The 15,128-nt window shown below is 35.5% G+C and overlaps 1 long non-coding RNA gene across 2 annotated transcripts; it reads left to right on the top strand.

The window, feature by feature from the left end:
* The first annotated feature begins 1,463 nt into the window (after positions 1-1,463).
* Positions 1,464-14,126, top strand: LOC145115866 (uncharacterized). 2 transcript variants are annotated; one of them, XR_013711747.1, is made up of 3 exons: positions 1,464-1,721; positions 1,815-2,005; positions 13,590-14,126. It is a non-coding gene; the product is annotated as an uncharacterized LOC145115866 (long non-coding RNA). The 2 variants fall into 2 exon arrangements; XR_013711746.1 differs by lacking the exon at positions 13,590-14,126 and adding an exon at positions 2,449-4,004.
* Positions 14,127-15,128: the final 1,002 nt, after the last annotated feature.

The raw sequence follows: 15,128 nt of genomic DNA, 5'->3' as shown, positions 1-15,128 counted from the left end.
TTTAAACTTGCATTGTTTTACTATAAGGAACGAACACTACTTGTACATTTCGGTCTTTGGGTTTTAAGACTACATTTACACATTAAGGAAAATATTGGATTTTCTGGAACGAACACTACTTTTACAAGAAAAGGCTTTAATAAACTCACATAAAGTATAAATGAATATTGGAATTTACGGGAACTTCATTAAAATTAAACGAGTTTATGTCGATTTAAACTTACATTATTTATTATAAGTAAGAAAAGTTTACTTATACATTTCGGTCTTTGGATTTAAGACTACATATACATTTTAAGGAAAATATTGGATTTTTCTAAAACAAATACTACTTTTACAAACGAAAGGTTTTTAATAATACCAAACAAAAGCTTATGAACTCACCAACCTTTGTGTTGACACTTTTTCAAACAACTTGTATTCTCAAGAAATCATTAAACAGGTAACCAAGTGCTTTTGAGGATGGGACGCTAAGGCGTCTACTATTTCATATTTTGTCAACATATTGTAATTGATTCGTAAACATGTAATTCATACAATGATGTAACTTTTTCAATTATATATATGTTGGTTGTGTTTGCTTGAATTACTATTACAATTGTTGTTATGATACTATACATGAAGTCCTCCACCCCCGGACATTTCCGCCATCCTTGGTTTGGGGGTGTGACAATAAGCCACCAAAAATTATCATGTAACAACCCAAATTTTAATATTCGTAACGCCACTTGATCGAGAAAATACTAGAAGTCGGAGATATAACAAGTCCTTAGAAGATCTCGATGAAGAACTGCTACTGTAAAGGATACTTCTCTGTAAAAGCTTTAGAAGAGCTCGATGAAGAACTGCTACTGTAAAAGCTACCTTCATAATTCTAACACAAGCTTTATCAAAAATCTTCAAACTTGAAAAGTCACAAATCCAATTTCGAATGACCATACCAAATTCTCCCCTGATTTATAATCAAAAACATGATTATAAAGCCTTCTAACGGTCATGAGAATGATCTTGAATGGATAAAAAATTACTATGCTCCCCCGTAACAAAACGATATAAACAATGAAGTATAAAATCCGAAAAAGTCGAGAAAATTTGACGTTATTGCGGAAAACGACTTTCCGAACCGCCAAGACTTGATGAAATCCTTATTTTTCTGTTCACGAAAAAAATATGTGCGATAAAAAATCCAAAACTATTCACCAGCCCTTAAATTTGCCAACTTTTCGAAAAATGGGTTGAAACTGTCACTTTGCTGAAATTCTGGGACTGAAAATGTAACTCTGTATCAACTTCCCCCTTTAATTTGTAACAGATTCTGGAAATGGTCCATAATCACCAAGCCATGAAAAATAAAGGGACCAGAGTTGTCTAAACGCTGAAGTTGTAGGGACCAAATATGAAACATTAAGTTATCTTCCCCATTTAGACGCCTGATTAAGAGAATACGACTGGAACGACAATTTCAAACGGATGTTCGCATACGAAACCACAAATCCTATTCCGATCAACCCTTCATATTGAGCACCGAGTTCCGAACGCCAAGTATCACACCCAAAGCGAACGTTCGAAGGTGAACCAATTTTCACTTTTCGTTGGTCAACCCATTCGTTCCGAATCAATTTTACCGATGTTCAATGTGAACCAATGTCAAACACGAATCACAGGATTAAACTCCGAACGATGAATGCGAACCCGGAAAAACAAACTTCGATCGTTCGCAGGTAAGGTTCTTCAAACTAATTTTGACTTTTGCATTGACCACTGTCCTTCCCGATTATCCATGGTCCAGTTACGAATCTGATTCTAAACACCAGTGAACTCCGAACAACACTCAATCCGTCATGAGAGTTACGATCCCGAGATCAACTTCCGATTCTTAGACTCCTTTCGTTCCGAATCAACCCATCACAAACACGATGCGAATCAAAACCGAATCCAATCACAGGTTCTTGAGACGAATCCGAACACAGGTTCGCTGTGAGTCGCGGACAACAAACGTTCGCAAGTAAGCTCACAATTTTAACTTTTTCTGTTGACTAACAATTGCGAATAAGCACACAACCACCCCGATTTCGTTCGTTCACATGCCACTTCCGATTACAATTTCAATTATGAACGTAGAGAGTCTGTTTGCCTCAATTTTGACTTTTTAGATTGAATTGCAAGAACATATGCTTATTCCGATAAAATCCAATCCCGATTTCATTGGTTCTTAACATTACACTGCATAATCTGTAATCTTGATTCTCAACATATGTTTAAATCATAGAGTCTCCAATTTTAACTTCACAAAATCGATATAATCAAGAAACAAAACTGACACACGATGAATGAGCGGATTGATTTTGTACGAATCACAAAATCAAGTAATAAGATCAAAATCAATTTTGATTACAGTATCGTTAAAATAAAATCGATTGAAGAATAGAAGAACTAACGATTTTTCAGATTTACAGATGAGATGAATTGCAATAAACGATTTCAAGGAATGCCAAATCGATGAACAAAAATCAATATGGGCGACTCAAAAAACGTGAGAACAGTGGATGCAATTATGGGCCAAAATAAATGGATCATGAATAGTATAGGACCAATCAATGAAAACGATTAATCAATTGATTTTGGATTGAATCAATAATCGGATGTAATCAAAAAAATACTAACAGAATACCAATCAGATTAAAAAATACCAGACAAACAGCAGAAGAACACCATAATCTTCATGAACAGTAACTTGAACAGAATTTTGATTCCAAAACGCCAAAACACCAATAATCTTCAATAACTTGTGCAGAAAATCATCAAATCAAGAACCGATACTTCAACAATCAATCAGATATTCAAAGACCCGCTCTGATACCACTTGTTAGGAATAAAACCCTAATTGTGATTTGATGAACAAGATGCAGAAAATAAGAACAAACACAAATAAAGAAGATATGTCGAATGATCACTCGATTTATTCAAAACATGAGGAATAGATTACACTTTAAGAATAGACTAAATGATCTAACTCTACATAAGAAACCTCACAACGTGGCGGCTACATTTTGTCTCACTCTTAACCCTAATAATGAATAATACATGACTATTTATAAGGAAAAGACAAGTCTCGGGCTTTTAACCTACACTTCATCAAGGGGGCCCATTGCTATAATCCATGGAGTACTTTGAAACCCTATAAAAATCCGGCAGCATGATGACCCTATGAGTAGTGTGGTTACTTAAACATAGAGTCGATAGTACATAACATAGTACACCTAAGAGAAACCTAATACTAATAAGATATACTACTGATCCTGATCATACTGAGAAGTGCCTAATGGTGGTAGAGAAATCATATCCCAAAATGCTGTGCCAACAACTGAGCCATCTCGGTCATTTCTCCGATGACCTCATCCCTTTCCTGCTCAACTTGTACGGCTCGTGCCTCCATAGCAAATAGTTGCTGCCGAAGTGTGGCAACCTCTGCTTCCAGAGAACGATCCTCACCAACGGGATCCTTTGGTGGAGCAGGGTGGTCCTGGTGTGCCTCATCGGTAGGTGGTTCGACGGGGGCTTCATTTGTGTCCCTATCCTCCTCCATGTCTCCGTCAGTCCCATTAAACTCATAGTCTGTATCAGTGTACTCGTCGGGCCCAATGCCAGGGGCTCCCCCTTGTTCTTCTTCGGGATCCTCCTCAAGCATCCCCTGAGCCACTAGGGCTTGATAAAAATGTACTCCTTGTTGATCATCATCCATGGTGACTGCATGGGGGCGAAGGAATAAGTCATGTTTTGATTATTCCTATAGTATATTTTAATTATTTAAGTTTGGGTTCCCTAGAGTTATTGAAGAATGAGGTAGGCTTTTGGATTCATTTCCCACTATGATTACTCCCGAACACATATTGATCATATTCTGAATAAGTATAGTTGATCAGGCTATATTTATCCCTAATATGACTACATAACTGCCCAGGTTTAATCATAGTGTTCAATTTCCTCCAGAAGCTTTTATTAAATATTGGTAGGTTATTATTCTAATATGCGCACATAAGTGACAAATTTTGTTTTGTTCAGAGTTATTTTGTCCCATTGTGTTTATAGTTGCATATCATGTATGGTTAGATATGCTAGTTCACTATAAACATTGCTCTGATACCAACCTGTCACACCCCCGAACCAGACGACGGAAACGTCCGGGGGCTCGTGTGACTAACAATTGAATTATCATCACAATGAATATACATGAAACATAACACATTCATCACCAACATTACATATAACAACCAACATTGTTCACATCAAGTACATTGTTATAAATTACATAAGTTCAAAGTATTAATAGTACGTTGAGTGATGTTACACAAAATAAATCCATACATACTTGAAAATCTTCCTTCTTAACGATTACCTGAGAATACAAGTTATTTTGAAAACGGTCAACATATATAATGTTGGTGAGTTCATAAGTATGTTTAGATAAAAGTCTTTGTAACTTTTGTAAAAACCCAGAAAATCCGATATTTTCTGTAAAGTGTCTGAAAATGATGTGAAAATCAAGTATAGATGCATGTGTGAATTTCATTGTAGTAATATATATGAATGTAGTTTAGATTTCTTTGTATTGTAAGTAAATGATAACTGAATATTAATATTTCCCCAGAAAATCCGATATTTTCTGAATTATAATAATGTCAAGGTTCTTGTATCGTTAAATAAGTTGTTTTGTATTGACACAATCGAAGGGTTAACCTCCGAAATGTTAAATTGGTATTGGATCTCTATATGAGCCGTTATAACCATACATGATAATGACTAGGTTGCCTATCTTGGCATTTTTCCAAATGCCGGTATTTGCTCACGGTTTTGTCGCCCTAGACTGGCCTAGTCTAGCTGTAGCGAACAACTAAGGCGTGGGGGGTCACCCCGTATAGATCTATACACAAACTCCCGCTCTCCCTCCAAGAAACTCTGCTTATAACTACAGGCTACGATTGTACACTCAAAGGTGCCAACCGACACGTCTCACTAGATTCTCAACCTTTCGTACTATGTTTAATGTTTACGTGTATGTTGTATGTTATCAAATCCAAAGGTACATATATAAGTATACGAAGTTCAATAAGTATGTAAAGGTATAGTTACGATCTACTAAGCATGTGAATTTCAGTTCAAGCCCAATTAGCATGTACATGGACCACAAAGGCCGAATAACATGTAAGAGGGTAATTTGGGCCCAATAGGCATGTAAATGGACCACCAAGGCCCAACAAACATATGACCCATAGCTCAGGCCCAAATTAACATGTAAATGGGTCGCAAGGCCCAAGAAACATGTCATGGAAGATATTGGGCTCAATATACACTTGAATGGGCCCTTAAGGCCCATTGGCCATGTAATGTGAATATTAGGCCCAATAAAATTGTTATCGACGTATTTCGTTCATTCGTTATTGTTTTCTTGTTTGTTTTAGCTCAAAGTTTATCAAATTGATTATAAAAAGTCCTATTTTTGTAAAAACGACGTTCTTGGCCAATAAGCCTCAAATTTTCAATTAAAGCCCAAAGTTTTGTAAAAATAACACTTTAGTCCATAATTTATAAAAATTTGTAATTTTGTCCCAAAGGTTTAGAAATTCACGGATTTAGTCCAAAAATTTATATTTTTACATTTATGGCCCAGTTTTGCAGAAAAATGCATTTTCAGCCCCTTGTTTGTAAAAATTGATACTTTTGGCCCAATTTTGATAAAAGTTACATTTTTGGTCCAATTTGGAAATAAATGTTATTTTCGCCCCTAAATTTGGTTTATTTACATTTATGACTCAAACTTTGCTCAAATAACATTTTTAGTCCCAAAACTTTCATTTTTTCACAAATCTGGGCCCAAAATCCTGAGGCCCAAATGTTTGGCCCATTAAGCTAAAATTTACATTTTTGCCCCTTCGGAAAACATGTTTATCAAAAAAATTCATTTTTATACAAGTAGGACCTGTTTGATCCTTATAACAACATAAATGTCACTTTTTAACCTTATCTTTTGTTTTCTTGGCAATTTTGACCCTTAACAAGGTTTTTGCCTTAGATTTTTATATCTTAAAAATATAACACTTTTAACTCGATAATATGATGTATAAGGTGTCTTAGTTCATAGATCTTAACTCCATGTTACTTAAGATGTCGAGATTTGTTAAGATCTAACACATTTTTACAAAATAAACTAAGAAATCACACAACACATGCATATAACACATAGTGTAACGTCGTGATTTTTACCATGATTTTTTTTTCCTTTTTAAAACATTTATTTAACAGAATACGTTAGCGGAAGACTTAGTTTTTTTAAAACAAAACATTTTCAAAACCACAACGTTACTTCAAAAATTCAACATAATTCCAAACCATTAAACTGTAAACAAAAGTGTTTTTAAAGTAAATAATCAAAAATGTGTCCAAGAGTGGTATCGTTAATACAAATCTACTACCCATAAGAACCCCTCTCACCAAGGCCAATCTTCTAAACTGCCTGTACCAATCATAAGACACAAAAGAGAAAAGATACAAGTGTCAAATACCACTTAGAAAACAACCGCATATCATAATTATTCAACCGCAAATATGCATATATGTTTAATCACAATTCTACCACATAACATATATGATCAACCAAATACCACATAAGCAACCGCATAGCATATAATTAATCACATTTCATATATAAGCAACCTTTAAATGTTCAACCTTTTATTAATAAGCAACCTTTGATATATATTCAACCTTTTAATATGCAACCAACCGTTTGTCACATGTTCAACCTTTTATTATATCTATCCAACCGATTGATAGAAAAGTGTCTCTTAGTGCTACCTAACCTAAGAGAAACACCCCGTTCACTACTTGTGTGCACGGCCAGTCGAATGCTCTAAGTGACTTATGACTTCCACCCGAAACACCAACTCCGTGACTCCACTTTCGCTACTCCGACTTTGCAAAGTACAAGTACCCCGCGGTGTCGTTCAGGATCGGTACAAACGGTGCTAATTCCAACGATACACCTCCCGATTCCCACGTAATGTTTGCGCTGGCCGCGAACGAGGGACCAACATCACTCCAGCCCACGAACACCGAAGTACCTGCAAACCATGTGTCACACGGTCATCTAGAAAGACCGGCAACTAATCACCGTTGTGGCTATAGCTCTTCCTATAGGTACTCTTTCAACCTAGTAGGCACCCTCAATGGTCCGGATAAGGTTTTAGGCAAAGGTCATCAAAACACCCAAACCCACTACGCATAACCCCGCAATGTCCTTTATACATTAATTAAAGCATGTAATGCATACCATATAAATGTGTATTAAACATGCAATGTATTCATAACCAACACATCAAAACATAACCATACATCATATTTCAAGCAACTTAAGCTAGCATGTCGTATTCATCAAGTACATCAAAGTGTAAGCAACATAGCAATTAGGTCATATCATGGCATTAGCACAAAGCGTATATTAGCATCACAAATATCATATCATCATCAAGCACAAGTAATGACATGGTCATCTTAAAGTGAATCAAATCACCATCTACGGATTGCACGTTTCAATAATGCAACCTTAGTGAGTTAAAACTATGAACTCACCTTTAGCCTTGATGAAATCTTCCTTCTATTCCAAGTCTTGAACTTACTTGAAGTTCTCAAGGCACCACCTAAACATCACACATAACATTCAATTAACAAATAAAGTATTTGGTTCAAAAATACAACTTTATTCTAACTTTTATATTAATTTTTTATAATTTCCCAACCCGACCCCCATTCAGTGTTTTAAACATAAAACAGAATCTGTAGCTCTAATTAGGATGAGATCGGACTTTCTGGAAACTAGACTCGATTTCCTAAAACTTCATGAGAGAGGAGCATATTACAATTCTGCCCAGATTAGCAGCTATTGCTCTCGCAAGATGGGGGAAAAGTTGCTGTGCAGAATTCCAACATTCACCAAAAATCACCATATGCTTCAAAACTTTTAGGTAAAGGATTATAGTCACTCAATTTTACACACAAAAGGCTTGAATGAGACTTAAATTTGTGCTTTACATCTTTTTCATTCCTAGTTGTGTTTACCCAACTTCTTTTATGTTCAAACACACACACACATAACATACACAAGACACATGGATATAAAGGGATATCTGTATAGTCTTTCCACAAATACATACTCATACATATATTTACATATATTATTCTTTTCAATCTTTTTAAACCATTTATTAATATTTTTAAATCGTTATTTTAGCACCTATATATTTTCATGTATGCATTGACCCATCATTAGTCATTTATTACCTACACACCCACTTACGTATACTTACAAAATTACCACATTCCTTGGGTTTTATTGCATTACTTTCCAGCAATTAACAATACTTATTTGTCCTCAAATGTTTGAAGATACATGGTTGTTAATACGGTATTAGGGCAGTAGGTCACGAGCAAAAGAAAGAAAAATAAGATTTAAATTCATGGCAAAAAGGCCAAGCAATAAGGATGTATAATCATGAACTAATAAACCATTCTTGGTATTAAGATTGTGTATCAAAGCAAGGGTAACATGCGCCCATAAAACAAGTAGCATGGCTATTAAATCAAGCATCAAAAGGCAATATTTGGGCAGCAATATTATTGGGAAGAAAAGAAAACAAGTAACATGAAATTTTCAAGTTTCACTAATTGTCCCTCATCTTCCTTCAATTAATCCAGAATCTCCCATCCTTATTAAATTCTGAATTTTCATATATCTCCAAAAGTTAAATTCCACCCCTCAACTTTTATAACTTTTTAAATGAATCATATTTACCCTAAATATTCCCATAAATTAACTAATTAGATTTATACATCGTTTTTATTTTATTTATTTTATTTTTATAACCCTAAAATCGAAATAATCCTCTGAAAACAAATATTTGTCTAACAGGAGTGGACATCACTGACGACAGTAAATTTGGGTCGTTACAATTCTCCCCTCCTTAAAATGATTCCGTCATCGGAATCTCTTAGTCATTGGTACAAACAACTTAGGGTGGCAAACATTCATGTCTTCTTTAACCACCTATGTCATTTCTGACCTGCACATGTTCTCCCATTAGAACTTAATGAGCTTGACTCATTTCATCCCATGCTGCTTGGTCTTTCTCTAACCATGTTATCTACCACCTCTTCCATCATCAAGTCACTCGGCTCTTGACTTGCTGCGATTGCCAAAATGAATAATTCTCAACCAAGGAGAGTCTTTCAGTAACATTGTTTGTCCACTGCGGAGCATACACAATCACTTCCCCTCGCTGCACCTTCTCACTCCCTAACCAAAGTAGGATGTAGATTCCTATTTGCCTTCATCATGATCGCGTACAATCTTAGACAATTGATACCCAACCGCATGCATCGTCTTTTGTTTAACGAGTTGGACTAGCACTCCATAAAATAAGGAACTTGGTCGAATAATTCACACTCAAACAAATCATGAATCTACGTCACCATGTACTTCATTACCGAATGAACCAATTGAAAAGATACTTTGGCTTTGGAGCCATACAAAAAGTATGGTCAAAAGAGATCTCTAACTAACGTGGTGTTTATACACGCGACACCTCATCAGGGAAAAACATCGCTACATTCATTAGCAAGCTACGTATCAAAGAGACTTACCATCTTCCTTGAACTCTCAATCGCACGAGTCAAGAAGACCTCACGTCACCGCGCTAGGAACTTGAGTGCCATCATCATAAGAATTGTAGGAGAAAGAATACACAATAGAATTTTCTCACAAGACATACCCTCTCTCGACAAGCAAAATACGCGTATGTTTTTCAACTAAGGGAATTTCAGTCCGGTTGGCGGAAAACCAAACCATACTGAGAACAACACCGAACAAGTAGATTCCATAAAGAAGACAATGTTAGGGAAAAATGTGGTCATCTGCAAAGATTTCACACACGTCAAACATCTTACTACACAGAGGCTAGATTCCCTACAGTCGCATTACTATCTCGTCGAAGTCAACAGACTCTAAGTTACATCAAAACGAGCACAAAAGAGACCAATGACACAAAAAGGTCTACCAAACATACATCCATTCTAACTCTGAGTACTGATCACCAGGTCCTTGGGTTTCTTCGTGGTTCCTCCAGTCCCAAATATATATCATGTGCTTATGATAGTACGGGCCCAATACTAACGTTCACACATATGTATATTTGCTTCTGAATTACCACGAAGTTATTTGTGTCACTTGTTTAGATTAAAGATCGGTACACCTATTTTGCTTTATGGATTCCATAACCCTTGAGAATCCATAGACTACGATAAAACATCTCTTCCTGTTCTGCCACCGACCAACGATAAAAAAACAACTTGCGAGGCTTGTTGAATATATGCAGTCCAATCATCACTACAAGATCATCTTCCATTTCCTCGATACACGAAACACTATTCGAACTATGAATGCTTTAGGATAACTAATCTTATGGGTCACGAGCAATTCCCCCAACGTCGAGAGATATTAACGATTACAGGATCCGCGAGAAAGAAGAGAAGATGTTTCGAAAGCGAAAATAAATAAATAAATAAATGTCCTAAATGCATATAGAAAATAACATATAACTCTCAGCACACACCCTCCCCCCTTAAGAATCCTAGAGCACCTAACTGAGCCAGTCTACACTGTGAGTCTGAACACTGGCATATGTATTCAGTTCACTCACAGCATGCCTCTGATACCAACTTGTAACGTCGTGATTTTTACCATGATTTTTTTTCCTTTTTAAAATATTTATTTAACAGAATACGTTAGCGGAAGACTTAGTTTTTTTAAAACAAAACATTTTCAAAACCACAACGTTACTTCAAAAATTCAACATAATTCCAAACCATTAAACTGTAAACAAAAGTGTTTTTAAAGTAAATAATCAAAAACGTGTCCAAGAGTGGTATCGTTAATACAAATCTACTACCCATAAGAACCCCTCTTACCAAGGCCAATCTTCTAAACTACCTATACCAATCATAAGACACAAAAGAGAAAAGATACAAGTGTCAGCCCCTGCTGAGTGAGTTCATAAAGTTCCACATAAAACATACAAACCCCAAATGGGTCAATCATTCATTTTATGATGAAGCATAAAAATGATAGACAAATACCACTTAGAAAACAACCGCATATCATAATTATTCAACCGCAAATATGCATATATGTTTAATCACAATTCTACCACATAACATATATGATCAACCAAATACCACATAAGCAACCGCATAGCATATAATTAATCATATTTCATATATAAGCAACCTTTAAATGTTCAACCTTTTATTAATAAGCAACCTTTGATATATATTCAACCTTTTAATATGCAACCAACCGTTTGTCACATGTTCAACCTTTTATTATATCTATCCAACCGATTGATAGAAAAGTGTCTCTTAGTGCTACCTAACCTAAGAGAAACACCCCGTTCACTACTTGTGTGCACGGCCAGTCGAATGCTCTAAGTGGCTCATGACTTCCACCCGAAACACCAACCCCGTGACTCCACTTTCGCTACTCCGACTTTGCAAAGTACAAGTACCCCGCGGTGTCGTTCAGGATCGGTACAAACGGTGCCAATTCCAACGATACACCTCCCGATTCCCACATGATGTTTGCGCTGGCCGCGAACGAGGGACCAACATCACTCCAGCCCACGAACACCGAAGTGCCCGCAAACAATGTGTCACACGGTCATCTAGAAAGACCGGCAACTAATCACCGTTGTGGCTATAGCTCTTCCTATAGGTACTCTTTCAACCTAGTAGGCACCCTCAATGGTCTGGATAAGGTTTTAGGCAAAGGTCATCAAACTACCCAAACCCACTACGTGTAACCCCGCAATGTCCTTTATACATTAATTAAAGCATGTAATGCATACCATATAAATGTGTATTAAACATGCAATGTATTCATAACCAACACATCAAAACATAACCATACATCATATTTCAAGCAACTTAAGCTAGCATGTCGTATTCATCAAGTACATCAAAGTGTAAGCAACATAGCAATTAGGTCATATCATGGCATTAGCACAAAGCGTATATTAGCATCACAAATATCATATCATCATCAAGCACAAGTAATGACATGGTCATCTTAAAGTGAATCAAATCACCATCTACGGATTGCACGTTTCAATAATGCAACCTTAGTGAGTTAAAACTATGAACTCACCTTTAGCCTTGATGAAATCTTCCTTCTATTCCAAGTCTTGAACTTACTTGAAGTTCTCAAGGCACCACCTAAACATCACACATAACATTCAATTAACAAATAAAGTATTTGGTTCAAAAATACAACTTTATTCTAACTTTTATATTAATTTTTTATAATTTCCCAACCCGACCCCCATTCAGTGTTTTAAACATAAAACAAAATCTGTAGCTCTAATTAGGATGAGATCGGACTTTCTGGAAACTAGACTCGATTTCCTAAAACTTCATGAGAGAGGAGCATTTTACAATTCTGCCCAGATTAGCAGCTATAGCTCTCGCAAGATGGGGAAAAGTTGCTGTGCAGAATTCCAACATTCACCAAAAATCACCATATGCTTCAAAACTTTTAGGTAAAGGATTATAGTCACTCAATTTTACACACAAAAGGCTTGAATGAGACTTAAATTTGTGCTTTACATCTTTTTCATTCCTAGTTGTGTTTACCCAACTTCTTTTATGTTCAAACACACACACACACATAACATACACAAGACACATGGATATAAAGGGATATCTGTATAGTCTTTCCACAAATACATACTCATACATATATTTACATATATTATTCTTTTCAATCTTTTTAAACCATTTATTAATATTTTTAAATCGTTATTTTAGCACCTATATATTTTCATATATGCATTGACCCATCATTAGTCATTTATTACCTACACACACCCACTTACGTATACTTACAAAATTACCACATTCCTTGGGTTTTATTGCATTACTTTCCAGCAATTAACAATACTTATTTGTCCTCAAATGTTTGAAGATACATGGTTGTTAATACGGTATTAGGGCAGTAGGTCACGAGCAAAAGAAAGAAAAATAAGATTTAAATTCATGGCAAAAAGGCCAAGCAATAAGGATGTATAATCATGAACTAATAAACCATTCTTGGTATTAAGATTGTGTATCAAAGCAAGGGTAACATGCGCCCATAAAACAAGTAGCATGGCTATTAAATCAAGCATCAAAAGGCAATATTTGGGCAGCAATATTATTGAGAAGAAAAGAAAACAAGTAACATGAAATTTTCAAGTTTCACTAATTGTCCCTCATCTTCCTTCAATTAATCCAGAATCTCCCATCCTTCTTAAATTCTGAATTTTCATATATCTCCAAAAGTTAAATTCCACCCCTCAACTTTTATAACTTTTTAAATGAATCATATTTACCCTAAATATTCCCATAAATTAACTAATTAGATTTATACATCGTTTTTATTTTATTTATTTTATTTTTATAACCCTAAAATCGAAATAATCCTCTGAAAACAAATATTTGTCTAACAGGAGTGGATATCACTGACGACAGTAAATTTGGGTCGTTACACATAGATCTACACATTTTACTTGTATTCTCCCCCAAAAATCATGTAAAAACCGAAAACAAGGGGGTACGAACTCACCTTTGCTTTGATGTTTCGGTTTTGAAGAAGAGATGAAGAGATTTTTGGTCCTAGCAACACCTTGATGTAGTTTTCGAGCTTATGAAGTTTCTAAGGTGTGATCATGGAATAAAGCTATATAAAAAGAAGTTTTTTTTTCATGTTAAAATGAAAGGAGATGTTTGTGTTTGATAATAACTTACCAAAGATTGGAAATACTTGATGAAGATCCTTAGAACTCAAGCAAAAATTTCGAGATCTTAGAGGAAGAAGGATGATCTTTGAGAGTGTTTGGAGAGGATTTGAAAGAGTGTGTGTGTGTGTGTGTGTTTAGCTCTCGGCCAAGAGATAAAGGGAAGAGAGTGTGAGAGAAGCTTGCATGGAAACATGAGAAATTCCTAGTTATATGTTGAATATAATGCTTTGTTATCCTTTAAACAAAAGTGATGTGTCATGGTTTGGATTAATTAGCCATTTCTCTCTCTTTTTTTTTTTACTCATTGGACGAGAATTAACTTAAGAAGGAGGAGATGAATTATTTTGGCCCAATCTTGATCCTTACTCGAAATCATGAGGCCCATAGAGAAGTTTTCGGCCCATTGGGCCTTTAGGGTAGTTCACGGCCCAAAATGGCATAAAAGAATGGATTTATGGCTTTCTAGGGTTAATTGGATTAGCTATGGCCCAATAAGGTTTATTAGGGTTAGAATGAATCATTCTAGGCCCAAATGGTCCAAAATGTTATAGATTTGTGAATTGGGTCCATTTAGAATCCAAATAGGGTTTCCAAGCCCAAAATAGTTGAATTGAATGCTTATTAGTCCATTAGGCCCAATAAGGAAATCCTAGTCCAATATGGACTTAAACCGGGATTCTTAGGGTTTTCAGACTCTTTGTTGAACATGAGAGGTGAATTTAAATGAGCACTGAATGATATTTACTTAGAGTATATGTTTTACAATGGTTGAATGATTACACAAGAATAGAATTTCCTAGCTAAAATGCTAGTTGTGACATTCTAGGTGCAAATAACTCATGAAACTCTTTCATAATTCCTTATATAATCGATAATTTTTTGGTTCAGCTGCTTGCTATCCCTACTAGATTTGGGTATCTCAACTTATTTCCCAGTTGATTATTAACTTCGTTTTATGGGAGCTCTAAACACCTGAAAGATTCCAAACTTATGTTTTTTCATATAAACACATTCATACCTTTTGAAGGTAATGATGTTAGTCTTGCACTCTTACAATGTATTGTGGTTAATCAGAACGGTCCATTAGATGTGTACTAATTCCAACAAATATTGACATCACAAAGTGACTTGTTCATCATCTATATTAATAAACAAAATTTGCATTTTTCATAAGACTTATGGTCAAGTTATTTCCAAAATTCTATCCACCTGGATACTTGGTAATGCATTTCTCATTTATATGTCCAA

This window comes from Lactuca virosa, chromosome 5 (genome assembly GCF_052849685.1).
Source record: "Lactuca virosa cultivar CGN04683 chromosome 5, Lactuca_virosa_CGN04683_v6, whole genome shotgun sequence".
Taxonomy (NCBI): Eukaryota; Viridiplantae; Streptophyta; class Magnoliopsida; order Asterales; family Asteraceae; genus Lactuca; species Lactuca virosa.
Note: the sequence above shows the minus strand (reverse complement) of the source record. Positions and strands in the feature narration are given on the sequence as shown.